General features: G+C 36.4%; 1 protein-coding gene across 17 annotated transcripts in view; it reads right to left on the reverse strand.

Moving 5' to 3' along the window:
• The window catches only part of Zbtb20 (zinc finger and BTB domain containing 20), an 815,899-nt gene that overhangs the window by 303,917 nt on the left and 496,600 nt on the right, over nt 1-15,382 (reverse strand). The window lies entirely within an intron of this gene.

The raw sequence follows: 15,382 nt of genomic DNA on the forward strand, positions 1-15,382 counted from the left end.
ACGAATAGGACTTTCAAATTTCTCTCTCTCTCTCTCTCTCTCTCTCCTCTAATAAATAGCAAGAGGAGAGTAAAAATGAAAGTTATAGGGAAACACCAGGTTCAACACTTAAAAAGTCAGTGCTAGACATTTTTCCCTGTAAGTCAATTGATAAAAAAAAGTCTTGGTATCTAACAAGGTATCATATCTCGGTTAGGATACTGAGGTAGAAACTGAGAATTATAAGCAAATAGTAATGACACTGACATAAGGAAGAAAGCAGTCTTGAGTCAGGTGGTATGGAGAAGCATGGCATTTTAAACAGAATGAAATTGGCAGATTTGGGAAATACTAGTAAAAAGACTTCCTTAAGTTCTTTGAAGAGGAACAGTGAAGACCTACAACATATTCATAACTGTTATTCCTCAGATGCACAAATGTGTATGCATAAGAAAATATATATTTCATCTAGTTTTTATCCTAGAGAGTATTAAAATACCTCAAGACATCTTTACTATATTTTTAATGAACCTTTTAGTTTCAGTTTCCTTCTCTTTGAAATGGCAATAATGTTATCATTCCTACTGAAGAATTATAAAGGCTTAGTCAGCGTTTATCCATTCTTGTCACAGCAGTATCTATCTCATGGTATATAATACATGAGTTGTTATTATCATTATTTGATCATCAAATTGTCTTGATAAGTTGGGAAAAGAATGTCTACCATTGTTGTTACATTAGTTTGAGTAGAACCAATATGAAGACTAGGAAATCAGTTGAGTAACATTTCTTATAATGGTGACTTAAAAAGCTCATTTTTGTCTGGCTCGATGAACATTATACTTGAACACAGAGGATGCTGAAAATCTATTATGTGTAAACTTAGATTTAGGGTATCTATGTTGTTAAAGCAATTTGGAGCCTAACAGTGTCCAGTAACTAGAGGCCTAGAAAAGAGGAATTTTTAGAAGCTTTTCCAAAAGCAACAGGATAAATGTGCTATTGGCCTTGACCGCATGATGAGGGTTTTTTTTTTTTTACCAAAGGGGAAAACTTAGTCCAGTTGATCATCCCAGTCTAATTGATTAATTGTGGGTCTGACCATCTGGCTGATGAATGCTGACACCCAGCAGTGATTACTGTGTAACACAAGTCCGGATGTGTTCTCCCTGATGCCTCCCACAATAATGGCAACTCTGAACTTAAGGTTAGTTTATTTAGGCCTCTTGGCTCAATCTTTTCATGGAACAGTGGTTGTGGCAGGGAATATTTTACTAGACCTGGTCAAGCATTATCTTCTCTTGTTTCAGTTACCCCTCCTTTCCAAGTCCACTCCTACCCACTCCTGAGCCCTCTTTTGTACATAATCACTTTTCATGCAAGGCATTCCATCTGTAGTTTTCATCATGTTGTCTGATTCTCTTATTTCTGGGAGCTCTGTTCTGAAAAATATTGGACTAGTCTAAAAGACTTATACTGCTATTTCACTGAGGATCTTATGGAGACATTTTTATTGTATCTTCTTATGTATTGGTTTACTTCAAATTACCCTGTGCTTTCAAAATAAAGAAAATTATTTCACATAACTCATGAGCCTGAGTAAAAGTCCCACAAATGGCCCAAGTTCTCTATGAGGATGGCAGAATACAAGTATTAAAAGAGCACAATTCCTACATGTTACAGCTACTTCACATTCTCAGTTAGGAGTGTATATCCTGGACAGGATCCCCATCTGCTTCTCCTACGTACCTGAGAGCGCTGGAACACATTGTACATTAGAGAAAAAAAGTCAGGCTCAAGTAAACAACAGATTGAATACCAATGCTACCCACAAAGCAGTCTACATCTGAAGATAACATGTATGTAGAAGAGTTCCCCAAGCAAATCAGACCTGAATACATAAATATAAACCTTGGGCTTTGCAACCAAATTATTTTATTTTATTTTGTGTGGAGTCATGGGGGATTAAACTGATATAAAAATGGTTGCAATAGCTTGGCCAATGAGTCACAATAGAGCATCTATTTTCTCTTTCATGCTTCCTTGTTCCTTTTTCCATACTGATCACCACCCAATGCATCTTTTCTCCTGCTCCCCACAGATGCTGAGTTCTATGTTCCAGGCTGTGTTAGTGTTAATTTTCAGTAAGAGGATGGTAGAAGCATGCTGAACTACAGAGTTCCGGACTGGGAGTTGGGAAATGTTTCTGGCATGACTGTCAGTAAACAACTATGTGTCTTGGGCAAGTCAAGTCCCTTAACTCCCCATGTCTCAGTCTCTTCATTGAAAAATGATAGGGTAGGACTGAATGAACCCCACAGCCTCTGCCAACACTAAGATTCTATGGTTCTATAGCTCATCTCCCCCACCCTCCCCACCTCTGGCAGCACATGCTGGACAACTCTGCTTATAGCACATTTTCTGCTTTTAGTTACTGATAGAAAAACATTTCCTTCATTTACTACCTGGTACTTTGTATTTGTATCCTCTCTCTTTCATGTGAGATATTTTGAGTCATAAACACTAACATATCCAGATAGATGCTTTAAATTTGAAGGCATTTAAGGAAAATAGCTTTCCCATGTAGAACATTTAGTGTAGCTCAGCATGGAGGAAACCAGCTATCCAAAAGTGCAGCAGAGGGGCCAATTCACAAATGAAAGGAAGCCTTTCATAATAAGAGTCTCCAGGCTCTTCAATTTAGGTAAAGCTCAAATGCTATCAACTTGCAACTACTTTCTACTTTTCCAATCAATCTCAAACACCATAACAGACACTTAGGACTACAAATCTGAGGACCAGCATTGGCAGTGATGCAATTCTTATTTCACCTCCACCATCCATTGCCAAGTAGGATTTAGGATGGCATAGTAATAAGAGCCAAGAGGACAATCTGTCATTTATTTTCCTCCAAACTTTTTTGAAATTTCCCATTTGGGCTCTGTTTCCCAGTTTTAATTTGGTAACTGCCATTTTTCAGCATTTCTTTTAGCAGGTTACTAATAATTTCTGATATAGGAACTCATATTTCATTTTGTGCTGCTAGAACTGCTGTTAATATTTCATCTGCCTTCAATTCAGCTCTGAATGAAGGCTGCTGCATTTTTGATACACTGTTAACACTTTGGTTCAGGGAATTTGATCACCAGCATTCACTCAGTTTGTCCATATCTGGTTAAGTAAAATAAATAGGTTAGCTATCTCAGAAATATCTCTGTGTGCTTTATAGTCTAGGGATACTATAGATTTTTTTTTCTGGATCTTTTATGAAAGCAAATGAACCCAAAATAAATATTCTGTGTTTGTTTTCACAGGTAACTTGTCATTTGCTTCATTTTTCTGAAAGTAGAGTACAATGGTTAAGACCGAGGGCTCACAGGCAGATCTAGGTTTAAATTCTGGTCCTGCATTAGATCAAGGGCAAACACAACAAGGGGACTGGACTTTGAGTACATGATAAAAGCTTTAGCACACAAGGGAGGGGTGAGGTTAGGTAAGACACCTAAAAAATTAGCTAGCATTTGTTGCCCTTAACGCAGAGAAACTAAAGCAGATACCTTAAAAGCAACTGAGGCCAATAGGAAAAGGGGACCAGGAACTAGAGAAAAGGTGAGATCAAAAAGAATTAACCTAGAAGGTAACACACACACACACAGGAAATTAATGTGAGTCAACTCCCTGTATAGCTATCCTTATCTCAACCAGCAAAAACCCTTGTTCCTTCCTATTATGGTTTATACTCTCTCTACAACAAAATTAGAAATAAGGGCAAAATAGTTTCTGCTGGGTATTGAGGGGGTGGGGGGAGAGGGAGGGGGCGGAGTGGGTGGTAAGGGAGGAGGTGGGGGCAGGGGGGAGAAATGACCCAATCCTTGTATGCACATATGAATAATAAAAATAAATAAATAAAATAAATTCTGGTCCTGAAACTTGCTATTTGTATCACCTTAGGCCAGTTCCTTAACACTCCCAGGTGACTCTTTTTCCATTTGTAAAACAGAACCAATAAATTAATGTAAAGTGCTGAAGCAGAGTAAGCATGGGGTACTGATCCAAGCTAGTACTGCCAAAAAAATATAGAAATAAAGAGAACTTAAAAGAATACAAGAATAGCAACTATAAGGAGCAAAGACTACTTGTAAGGGCTGAGGTATTTTGCCTAAGGAAGAGACCCCTTCTATTCCTAGACAGGGATACAGACATGTTGGACAAGAGTCCCGTCTATTTTTGGACTGTGATCTAGACTTTGAAGGAAAAAGAGAGAAGAATTCTTTCCATCCCTCGACTGGTATCTAGAATCTAGACCTTGTTGGATGAGGCCCAACTATAACTCATTGAATGTCAGAGAAGTTGCTAGAAGTTTCATTAACATGACTTTCTGGAAATCTGCACTCCAGTGTGCCAGTTATTTACGGGGGCTGACTCATATGTGAATGCAAGTGGCGCATGTATGGTGAGTGCTAGAAGAAGTTGTTGGACACAGGGAACTAAAGACGTCACTTGTACTTCAGCGGCTGAACACTACAGTAGCTGTGTGTGCTACAGAAACTGGTTTCTGGAGAAGTTGCCCAAGGTGTAGAAACCAGCCTCTGGAAAAAGCATGCACTCTGTAGGAGTCAACCAAAGGAGTACCTGGGAACCAGGAAGAAAACCTTTTCCTTCTGTAGTATCTCTCTCTACCTTGTACTCATAAAGCACCATCATACCAGCTGGCAAAGATATGATAAAAGCTCATATAGATTTTTGTAGAGCAGACAAGGAAGGTAAAGGCAATTCATTGATAACTGGCACAGCTATTATTATTTGCTCACAGACTAGGAAGTATTTCACTTTGGAGATTACAATCCAAAATTCTCAACTCATTGCACCACTGTTCACCTCTAGCACTAAATTGACTCTTTTGCATAGGTGAATAAAAAATTCCAGAATGAAGAAAAAAAAAAGGCTACCAAATGAAACCTATAAAAAACTATTTCTTTTAAAAATCACAGTACCAACCTTTGTATAATAACTCTTTTCCCCCAAGTGTTACCCACATGTTTTATTTAAATGTCTATAATTTACTTCAGAAAAAGATGTATAGAAATATTAAGTCATTGACCTAATTTATATGCACTGGTGAGCTCAGTCTAGAATTTCAACCACATGATTTAAAGAGTCATTACAAATATCTCACAGGTTTGAGAAAGGTAAAAAAATAGCCTCAGTTATCATTTCTCCTTTCTTTCTCTTTTTCTTTTTAGTTGACTCTAGAACTCATATCTGCCTTCCATGACTTTTTTTTGACAAATGTATCATAATTTAGTAGTGAATTTCAATTTTCTCATTATTTTATTAGCATATATTAATTGTACAAAGAAGTTTCATTGTGATATTTCCATTTTTGTATATAATGTACTTTGATCAAATTCACTTCCTACTCTTTCTTGTACTTCTTCCCCCACCTTGTAACCAATTTTAATGAGTTTTGTTATTCTGTTTTTATACATGTGTGAAGTACTTTGATAACATTCACACCCCCCCACCATCAACCATGAATTTTTCCTACTTTTCCTTTTCTATATTGTTCCACCCTCAATATTAAATGGAGTAGCACTAGTAAGTGATCAATTTGATGCATTCACATCAGAACTAGTTTTACATGCAGTAGGGACACATATTCCAAAATATCTCCCTTCCTTTTGCCTAATTTAAAAAATTCCCTGAAGAAGGTGACAGGAACTTTTATTTTGTAATTAGGGTAGGGTGTAAAGACACAAACTCTAGGGCCAGGAGTGTGGTTCAAGTGGTAAACCACTTGCCTTGAAAGTGCAAGGACCTGAATTCAAAGCCCAGTACCCCCCCACACACATACACACAGACACAAACCATGTAGACATTATACATGGTTTAATGTGGCTGTGAAAGGTTAAAAGCACAAAATCAAACTGGGTGAGAAGAGAGTCCTAGGGACAACATACTACAGGAAAACTGAGACCGCAAGACACCTGCCTTACCCTCATCCATCTTTACCTAGAGGTCTGTCCATAAAGCGTACTATCTGTTCCTAGTATTATGGAATGGACTTCTTGCTTCCTCACAGTTGTGTTTTTTGAACACCAAGGGTAACACCTGGCAAAGCAAGCCTTGTTGGTTCATCTTCACAACTTTACTGTAGTCATGTCTGCCAGCTGCAGGTGATTTTCCTTAGAATTTTCTTTTGTATTTCACATTAATGCTGAGGAAAACTTAATACCCTGCATTTGATCCCTTCTTCCAGCACATCCATACACCTCCCCTTCAATTCCTGAGTCAAAAAGGAGATGATGATAATAGAGTCAGAAATCCATGTGAAACAGCTATGCAAGCCCTTTTTATTTTAGTTGGCCCTTTCTGTTCAGCTGCTTTTTTGCTATGACCCACTATACTTACCCTGTCGGCTGCTCTTACTAGCAACGTGCCTTTTTAATCAGCCTTCCTGGGGTCTGCATTTGATTACAGCATTTGTGTTCTATTTTGATTCTTTTGTACTGTGCCCTGTGGTGTTAGCTTGAAAGGTGTTATTTATAAAATGAAATTCTATTGTATTGCCACTTGGATTCAAAGAGGACATATAATATTAATGCAGAATGTATTTAATAATATCTTGAACCTATTAAATCAATTTCTTCATGAGAAAGGGAGAAGGGGAGGGAGGCAAGTGGTTGGTAACCAGGTAATAAGACTTAAGAATCACCTGAACTTTCCTTCATAAGCACTCCTGAAAGCTGGCACGAAAATCATCCTCTTAACATCAGGGGTTTCAAAGGAGGAGACTACCTTTCCTTAGCCAGACCAGTGCAGCACACACCTGTTTAAACATTTAACTGTGCAGGCCAAACATTTTCCTAGGTTTCAGATGCAAATTTTTTTGACTAAGGAAACCATGACTTTTTTTACTATGTAGGAATACTTAGGTAAAGAAGGAAATACAATCACCTATTTCTAGAGAGCTTCTTTTAAGATTTGAAAATAAGTACATTTGTTCTCCCTCCTGATACTTCTTAAAACAAAGCTAAGAAAATTCTAGTGATACCAACAACTGATGCAGAATTTCTAGGTTGGTATAATTAGAATGATGTTCTTACCTCGAAAAAGTGCAGGTTTCATTACGACTTCTGGGCCTTTAGTCAAAAAGTTTATGGATTAGACTGACAGAGGAGTGCCCAACTTTTCTTCAATTCTAGTTTTTATGTAAACCAAAATCTGAAACAGTATGTCACTCTATCACAGCTTGCATAGCACAACTGTTGATGCACGCATTCTATTTTTCCACTATACTTTTTTTTCTCATTGTTATATCTCAAATCATCAATGGCTAAGTTGCTATTTGGACACAGAATGAGGAAGGATCAGGTGTGGAAGATGGCTTAGGCGCTACAGAACTTGCAAAAGAAACCAGCATACACAAATGAGGCTGGCTGTGTGAGTTGGAGGGACTGTTCCTCCATTTTCACCTATACCCACTCACTCACTCATTATCTAACTATAGGAAATTGAAAGTACAGCTTTCCAATCACCAAAATGGGAATAAGTATGTTTATTCTAGGGGCAAATGAAATAACAGTGTAATGAAGATGAGATACAAAGGCATAATATTATTAGAGTGATCGCTCAGAGACTATATTTTTTGTTGTTCACCAAACCTGAAGATGAGAAATACTAACAAAGGAATGAATTTTCTCCCACTGGGAATAAATCATATACTCTTCATTTATAATAACATACCAAACATAAGGAGCTAGGATGTGTTGGGGAATATACATCTCAATCTTGAATGCATCAATTATCAGCTATTTGCATTATTCATCTCTGTATCCACTCAGGTTCTACCTCATTGGTTTGTGTTCCATTCATTAATATCTGCTAAACTGAACTGAAAAATGAGATCATACAATTTTGATTTAAAACTAACACAGACCATGTTAAGTCCAGTTGCCTTATTGTACAGATGATAAAAACTGAGGCTACATTAAACCAAGTAACATATCCAAGTTCAATATTAATAAGTTACAAGTCTTTAAAAAGGTTGTTCTTTTAAATATCTGCCACTGAAAATAAGATACTCAATCACTTAAAACAAAATAGGTGTTCTTTTGTCAAAATAAGAAGCACTATGCACTTCAAATAATCCAATGTTTTCAAATCTAACCAAGAAGGGTGAAGTCTAAATAATAAGGAAATTTCATCAAATGATTATAGACCATACACATGCTAGAAATGCCAAGTTACTGAGTTTAAACATCTTAATCTTGTACCTGTTAGCCAGTCATTGGCATATTTTTTCTGGTAAAATTAAGATTTTACAAACAAACAATAGAAGTTAGCAAGATGGCAGAGTACATAACCCTACGACTCATTCCACCACAGAAATATAGACACAAGAATGATGTTGGAACTAAAGTATCCTGATAAGAAATTCAGAATCTAGGCTAAAATGTAGAAGTACTCTAGAAGAGACAAATTGAGAGCAATTCCACTTGTATGGGTAAGAAGGCCAATTTCACTTTAGCTGTGTCATTATCTCCTCCAAATCAGCTTTGCTCAACACTGAGAGGACTGCTTTGGCCGTGATTTTTTCAACAGGTTAAAAAAGTGAAACTGGAGTGCACTGGACTGCTTAGGCTCCTGGTCTACTGAGGAACCTCTTTGGGATTTGTTTCTGTCTTGCTTCATGTAGAACACTGAACCACCTGTGAAGTCTAGAAAGGGGAAGGTGATTCCTTCCAGTCAGTACTGCTCTGCAAGATGTAGGGTAAGTGTAGAACTGAAGTTTTTCATCCATGAAGGAGAGAAACCAGTGGAATAGGACTTATATCTAGCACTTCAGATTATACTCTGTGTAGCCTTTGCAGCTGGTACTGCACTAAGTGATTAGAAGAAAAGACAGAACTGAGGATTTCCTCCAGCAATTAAGCAAAGACGTAAAGGGGCCTTATCCTTGGCTTTAGAGTGAGCTTCCCAAGGAGGTGGTCTTGCTTTACGTGAAGACAGCAGTCAATGTATCTCCCAGTCAAAATCAGTCCATAAAGGTTGAAAGATGTACCTGCTTCTTCAGATGCACAGATCACAAAGCAGACTTACAAGGAATTCAAAGATTCAAAAAAGCATGACATAAAGGAAGAAAATAAATCTGAAAGAAATGGAGATCTATAAACTGACAAAGAATTCAAAATAATTATCTTAAAGAAGCAAAGTGATTTAAATAAAGAATATAGCTTTAAAAATCAAGTAAAAGACACATTAACAAAACGAAAAGTTAAGTAAAGAGGTAGAAACAGTGAAAAAGAACCAAACAGAAAAACTGGAGCTGAAGAAAACAAAAAACTGAACAGAAAAATTCATTAGGGTGGTTCAAAAGCAGACTTGATTAAATAAAGCAAATAATCATTGAACCAGAAGACAGATCATTTGAAATTATGCAGTCAGAAGAGCAAAAAAAAAAAAACAAAAACAAAACAAGAGTGAATAAAACCTAAAGACTTCTGAGATTCTATCACGTGAACTGTCAACACATATGGGAGAAATAGAGGATGGAGACTTGGGAGGAATGGGGGACAGAGAAGGGGGGAAGAGGGGATGAGAGATAGATTCATTAAGTCCAATGAACCTTAAATAGATTGAATGTAAAGACATCTACACCAAGGCAACATATAATCAAATTATTAAAAGTCAAAAACAATGAGAAAAATTTGAAAGTGGCATGAGAAAAGCAACTCAGCACGTTCAAGTGCATCCCCACAAGATGGTTAGAGGGTTTGCTCATCAGAAATCTGGCAGACTGGGAGAGAGTGAGATGATATATTGAAAGTGCTGAAGAAAAAACTATTAGCCATTAATACAAAACCCAGCAAAGCTGTTCTTCTGAAGAGAAGAGTGACTGAATCTCTGTTTATCTATCTATAAAAGCAAACTATATGTTGCCTAAAAAGATTCAGTTTAGGCTTCCTTCCTTCTCTTCTTCCTCTCCTTCTTCTCCTTCCTTACTCCCTTCCCTCCCTCCTTTCTTCCCTCCCTTCCTTCCTTTCTTTTTGTGGTACTGGGATTTGAACTCAGCCCCTCACACATGCTAGGCATGCATGCTCTACCACTTGAGCCATGCCCCAGATGGCCATTTGACTCACTTTGACTTTAGAGACACACCTACTCTGAAAGTGAAGAGCTGTAAAAGTGTATTTGTGGAAATGTAACCAAAATAGACTTTTGTAAGTCAAACTGTTACAACAGACAAAGAAAGTCATTATATAGTGATAAAAGAATCAATTCATAAAGTTGGTATAACAATCTGATGACCATAATCTTCTTGATTAGAATTATCTGAATAGAACAGAAACTGAAGAAATGCAAATTTCAATTGTTGTGAAGTAGGATTCTTCAATGAACTACTTTTTCTGTTTTCAAAGCTCCTTTTAAGACTGGAAACTCCTGGAGATCACAGAGAACAGAATACAGAGAAAGGGGAGCAAATGACAATAGGATTGATACTTCTCTGGCTGTCCAGCTTCTTGGAAACTAGGGTTTATTACAAAAGCTTGATTCCTGAAATATAACTGGGCTTTCAAATAGCAAGTTCAAATTGTTAACTTGGCATTTCAATCTCTATTACATGTTCCATCTTGCTTAGATATCCTAGTTTCCTGTATATCCCAACAGGTAATCTGGAGTATAGCGACTATGTTAGCATTTCTCTTTATCTTGGTATTTCCAAGGAAGTCCTAATATTAAGTTTTCTGTTCTATCATCTCTATGATTTATTAAATCATGTCTAGACTTCTGGATTGAATCTTATTCATTCACTTGCTATAATTTAATAAGTATCTACCATTTATGAGACGGTAGGGGGAAAACAGAATTAGCCTTAGGTCCTATCGCTAAAGAATTAAGGAACTCACAATGTTGTGGTCACTTACTATATATAACATAGGTCTTCCTGCTTTTCTTCCCTCAGAGAGTTCTATAGATATTCATTTATCAATCTGATTGGTTTAGTTATTTTGAAGTGTCGCGTATGTTCTAACATCTCCATAAATTATATTTTAGTTTTTGTAGCATGCGTTAACATTCCTCTTTTTAAAATTATTACAGCTGGAGTAGACAGTGTTGTCTACCCAATATCCATTCTTCCCAGTCTCTTAGCAAGACCTTTTCTGTTACTTAGATTGTGTCACCATGACACAAATGCTACAGATTCTATAGCATGCTAATTAACTTCCAAAATTTCTCACCTGAAGTTTGAACCTACAAGTGAGGAAACTATTATAGCATTTGCTTTTGGAGAAAAGACTACATAAATTGAAAAAGAAACTATTTTCAAGCCTTACAAATATTACAAGTTAGTAGGGAACTGCTGGGGAGAGAAATAAATAGCTTTGGGTCGTTTTAGGTTAGTGACCTTAAATATAAGGTGTGACTTAATCAGAAGCCAGAGTAATCATGGCAGGAGGTGGAGAAAAAGACTCAGAGCTGCCTGGAGTTAGGGAGGACTGTGGTGGCAGCATTTAGCTTGAGCTAAAACTGCAGGATTTTGTCAGAGGCTCCACAAACAAAGGGCTGCATTATGTTAACACATCTTGTATTCCTTTGTGAACTATTCCACAACAAAGTTTCATTAGTTTTTCCCTCTTAGGCATTTTACCACTTCCAGGCTGCAACTTGCTGTCCAGAAGGGGACCTTTCTACCTCAAATAAAAGTTTAAATTGCAAGAAAACTGACATTTTTTTCAGAAACAAATCAAATTAATTTGAGCTTTCTACTGACTGTGAAAATACTGCTTAAGTTAGGTGGACGAGGGGAAGTAATCTTATTTGAAGGGTTGCCAAATAATTTAACGATAGTAATAATTGTTAAATTCTCTATCATTTTCTAAGAGTGTTACACTTAAATGAGTAACACCTTTCCATACAGCATTTTATCGGCAGACTCAAAAGCCAGTATTACATGGAAGGCACACAACAATATGTATCTGTTTCAAAAGAAAAAAAGTTTTGTCTGTTATGAGGATACTTTAAGATATGTTCAGTCCCACACTGTCAAATTAGCTTAGAGGTATAAGAATTCACTTCTTAGCAGTTTAATTCTTTTATTAGTTAGTAACTGAAGAGCTTTTCATTATAAAATATTATTTTGGTCACCTATAAAAGTAATTTAACAGCCAAACTGCAGAGCAGATTTTCCATTTTAACATTTCAAGTGTTGTTTTAATGTTTATCACGTAGACCCTTATGAAGGTGACTACGCTTCATAAGGGTCTTTATGAAGCAGGGATATAGCTTAGATTATATCTTTTGGTCTGAGGGTCTGGTTGTGTATAATTAAAGTGTGGGTGGGATAGCATTCAACTACCAAGGAGTGTAAAACACTTAGGGTTTGGCTCTCAGCAGGTGGCACTCTTCCTTCTGATTTGGTATTGAACAGATGCCCCAGCACTTTGTTACCTCTTGGGCACAGCATGAGACTGAAGCATTCAATAGTGCTGGGGTGCCTAAGAACCAACTCCAAGGGAGCTGTGGAATCAAGGTAAGCTACAGGTAACATCGACGGATTTTCATTCTGCTGAATGGTTTTCAATCAAAACATCATTCTCAGACTCAGAGTTTTGTCTTTTAGGTTGGGTGACGATATCTCTCAGTTTACCCAGAATAATTCCAGTTTCAATTACCACTGCCCAGACACAACCATTAATAGTGGCTACTTTCATTTTCAAAAGTATGCCAGTTTGGATGATAAATTATGGGGTTATACTGCATATAAGCTTAATGAGAGTTGTTTCTAACACTGTTTACGGGAAAATCTCTTTAAGGAAAAGTAAAATAGCTAATATTGGTCAACTTCTATAACGAGAAAGAGACAAACTAACACTTTATTACTTTAATCTCAATATTTTAACCAGAAGGATCTTGCCATCTACAAGTTTATTTTAAGATGAGAATAATTTTGGAAAATCATATTTGATGAACTAATCTTAGACTTTTAATTTTAGGAAGCATTCTTTAACCCTATTTCATAAAAGCAAGTATAGCTTTCCTTAAAATTTATTGTAATGAAAGAAAAGTGTAAGATTTCAAATGAAATTCTTCAAGTCTTGGATGTGAATCCTAATTTCACTATTTGCTTTGTTAGCAAATTCAGATTATTTCTGTGAACATCATTAATGGTAACTCCTCCTGAAAGGCCATTTAGACATTTTAGAAACTAAAAGTGAAAGAACTACATGGAGTATAAAAGCTGAAAGTTACTAATAGTTACTATTATTTCTCTTTAAATAAAGGCAGCTATTCTCTTTTCAATGTCTGGGACACTTCTAAAAACAGCAGATGTAGCCAAGCTACATGTGGTAACGGGGTCTTTCACTATAACCTCTTCAGACACAGATCTGTCACATTTCTGGCTGACACCTAAGCTATTGGTGGTCCACAAAATCAAAGAGGCTGGAAAATGAAAGGCTGAAAATTAAAGCACAAAACTTTTGTCAAAAATTTAAATAACCAGTACTGGTCAAGTTCTGTACAGAGAAGTTTCTTCTGTAAATAAAACTTTTGTCAACTTCTTTGTTAATGATGTCCTGGATCCTGATATAGATAATCTCCTCAGAAGGAAAAGAAAAATTGAGAAGAGGAGCTAGAGAAGAAAGACTACAGCAGGAAGTCTTTTTATTTTCAAGCCACATTTTAAAATAGATTCCTAGGTAGATCCCTACACATTCCATTTTTGCTGATGCTTCTCTTTCTCTGTTTCCCTCTCTCCCTCTTTTATTTGAAATCATAATTTTTTTTTAGAACAAAATCTGGGTATTCAGGCTTAATTTTCCTAGTCTACCTGACATCAAAAGGATGTAGAAGATGTTTTCCTTTTTTGTTCATAGGAATATAATCAAATAATATTACTTTTTTAAAAAGTCTATGACTAATTTTTTTCACTGTTAAAAAGACATTTCTTTAGTAATTATAGGAAAAAATCTTATAAATTTTCCTTCGTCCAAATATTTAAGAGGTAAACAAAGAGCAATCCTGTTTTGTTTGGTTTTGTCTACTTAAATTGACTATTCCAACAATTAGGGCTGTAAGACCTAGTTTGAGGCCTAAAGATTTTTAGGTATGTACAAGGTTTTATCAACTAGCTTTCCTCAACTGATGATTCTCTGTTTTGAATGTACTCTAGCTGCAAAGGTGGTGGGATAAAATAGGTGGTGCCTGGCAAGAGACTGCAGGAGAGGGAAAGAATGCCAACAAGACTATACTTGGTGTCTCAGGGCTGAAAAAGAGCACTAGAAATCTTCCCGATTCCTTGCCGGAAAAAAAAAAATCTCTCTAACACATTCCATCTATTAGAAGTTCATTTGTGTTTAACAAGCCCCTCTTTAAAATGCAAATCTGTCTTGTGAACCTGTAAACCTCATTCACACCTTACTGTTAATTATTTTGATGTTCTAGAATATGATCAGCACTTAACTGATATTGGCAATCTAGGAAGGAACAAATACTCAGGGTGGAAAACAGGGAAATTTTTGGTGGAATAGGACCAGAAGTGTTAGTGTAGACTTCATTTTTGGGAAATAAGAGCACACCAATTTTTTTGTTTTGTCTAGGAGAGCAGCAGTAGCTAGTAGAGGACCACAAAATGAACACTTTTCCTGATCACCAAGGTGTAGCTGAGATCAGAACAAGTCAGGAAGCCCACAAAAATCAAGTTTTCAAATATTTAGCCATCACTAGTTAATTGGGTGTACTCTAGCTAATTTCCAGTACTATGACTGGGTGACTGGATTCTGCTACTTATCTGGTTCAAGCTCGTAGGTTTGAAGCTTACTACTGAATTTCAAGGAAAGAGTGAATTTGGTCCAGTTCTTTTTCACTGTCTCTTTGGTCATTCATTTCAGAGATCATGGAATGTAATCCTATAACATTCTGGAAACAGTTTCAGAAAAATATACAATAATATGGTAATTCTCTGTGGTTTTAGCATCACATAACCTGATATCAAAAGGTTGCCGATTCAGTCATTATACAGTGTATAAATGCACTGAAACATCACGTCTTATAAATACGAACACTTACTATGCATCAATCATAAACAAAGTAAAACCTTAAGAGGTTGCAAAATTTGAATTAGACTTTAGTGGACTTAAACCACACACCTTAGCTAGGCAGAAATTTAAGGAAAATATTTTATGACATCTTATAACACTATTAATCACCTCTCCCTTCATATAAAAAATAAATATGCTAAGCTCTTCACTGTTGAGAAAAGGGGTCATCTTTGCCCCAAAATGTCTAATTTTAGTTTTAATGTGGCTGGATACATTTGTAAACTATTACATGAAAACATATGGCTGGAACATGCTTATTCAAGAGTGTTCTTCCTTTGAGGCTGCAAAATTTTCCTTAG

Source organism: Castor canadensis, chromosome 5 (assembly GCF_047511655.1).
Source record: "Castor canadensis chromosome 5, mCasCan1.hap1v2, whole genome shotgun sequence".
Classification (NCBI taxonomy): Eukaryota; Metazoa; Chordata; class Mammalia; order Rodentia; family Castoridae; genus Castor; species Castor canadensis.